This window comes from Galeopterus variegatus, unplaced genomic scaffold (assembly GCF_000696425.1).
Source record: "Galeopterus variegatus unplaced genomic scaffold, G_variegatus-3.0.2 Scaffold1261, whole genome shotgun sequence".
NCBI classification, from domain to species: Eukaryota; Metazoa; Chordata; class Mammalia; order Dermoptera; family Cynocephalidae; genus Galeopterus; species Galeopterus variegatus.
In genome coordinates, this window is record NW_007727372.1 from 171126 (window position 1) to 173487 (window position 2362).

Consider the following 2362-nt stretch of genomic DNA (forward strand, 5'->3'; position numbering starts at 1 on the left):
GGGTTGCGATCCGTTGCCGGTCACGAAAAAAGACAAAAAAGGAAAAAAAAAAAAAAACTAGAAGCCAGATATGTGTTGTAATATGACCTAAGAAATAAAAACAATAGGACAAAATGTAGATGACTACTTTGGGGCCATGAAAACCTCCATTTCTAGTATCATGGAAAAATACATTCAAAATTGCACATGTACATACACACACAACACAGAGATGAAAAAAATCCCAGAACATGCAGAATATTCTGGGATCGTGCTGAGATTTTAGAGGACTTGAGATTCCACTCAGATGGCCCCATTCTGCCATCAGATAACCACATCAGGCTTCCAGAAAGTTTCAGCTTGTGATATCCCAAACCAGTGTAGCAGTCCCAGAGGATTCCAAAGGATGATACTGACAGAGAGGTTTTTAAGCTCAATGATTTGGAACCGTCATGACATGTGGGGCCCCATGAGTAAGGCTAGCCGGGAGAAGGTGGGGAAGAAAGGGAAACTGTGAGGCACTGGAGTGTCCCCTGGCACAAAAAGTTGATGCCCAATTAGATTTAGAAAAAGTGACAAAGAGTTGATGCCCAATTAAGTTTAGAAAAACCTCTTCTCTGTAAACCTCAATTACCTGTGATGCCTTATGACATTCAGCATTTACAAAGTATAATTACACAATAGTGTCTGACATTTAACGTCTATGGATAATTCAAAAGACTTCTACTTCAAAAAGGCTGCTCATAAGCAACAGTAATCACTTCAATTAACTTGGCACCATTACAATGTAACAAGACCATTTGACTGCCTATTAGAACCAGCCAAGCTCTTCAAGTGTGTTAATTTAGCAGTCATTGCTAATTTCTGGGCTTTGCTGCATTTGCATAGGAAAACAGCCCTTTAAGCAAGAGAGGAAGTTTCATTCCTGAACCAGCTTCCTATTCTTAGAAGGGCTTTTTATATTTTCACATTAAAAAAATCAGAAATATATTCAAAATGTGGGCATCTCTAAATAGTACTGGGTTAGCTCAGTCTTACCAAATTTAAGCAAGAGGCTATTTCTCCCAGTTTCGTATCTTATATATGTGTGCTCATCTGTATGTGTGTGTATGTGTGCACATACACACATATACACACATATATACACACAAATACATATACACACATATATGACATATGAACATATACATGAGAAATGTACGAATCAACATGTAACATATATTGGATAATATTCAATGTATTTATAATAGCCAATGTATTAATAAAAAATATGTTATCCAGCACATAATATATACACTGTAATGTATTTAAAGTCAGCTAGGCAGAATTGTAGATGGAAAAAAAGAAAAGGCTTTGGCATCTAAAAAAAGTCGTCAATGGCAAAGCAATCCACTAGAACTGGAGTTATGGACGTACCGTCTCTTATAATTTTAGTATTATTATTATCATTATGCTTATTATTGATAGTATCTTGCATAAATGAATTGGTGTTTTTAAATCATATTCTTATACATGGGTATAATTTGCCTCTCATTACAAAGAATCTCTGTTTTACAGAATAGGAAACTAACGCACTGAGTTGTGATATTCTTAATCATACACACATACCTCTCTAGAGATTACAACATAAGCTTTTTAGCTTAAACTTCAACAAAAATGTATTGAACATATTTCATAGCTGAGCAATGTTAAGTACTAAGCCTTTATGAGCGGAAAATCCAAAAAAAATAACTTGAAATAATCTGGACTCCTGATCCAGTGCTCTTTTGCCAGGATGCACTCATCTTTTCCTGAGTGCAGTCCCCCTGACTCTAATCTCTTTAATCTAAATTTACCTATAACTATCTAGCTATTTATTTATGAAGGTATATTACATTCCTAGCATACTATTTCTTCTGTTGAAAAAGACTTCAAAGATTCCACTTTTCTTAGAGATATAATTCACATACTATAAAACTCACAATTATAAAATATAAAATTCAGTGATTTTTATGATATTCACAAAGTTGTACAACCATCACTACTATCTAATTCCAGAATATGATGGTACTTCAAAAATTTCGTGGAAAGATTTACATTATCTGTGAATTCTATTTTTTCATGAACTTTTTGAAGTACCCTTGTATTTTCATCACCCAGGAAAGAAACCCCGTACCAACTGGCAGTCACTCCCGTTACCCTCTCCCCCAGGCCCTGACAACCACTTACCTACTTTCTGCCTCTATGGATTTGCCCATTCTGAACATTTCATGTAAATAGAATCATATAGTATGGGGCCTTTTCTGTCTTGCTTTTATCCTGCAGCATAATGTTCATCTATGCACATAACGTATCGTCATGATGTAGCACAGTTCATCTGTTGCACCACACACAAGTACTTCAT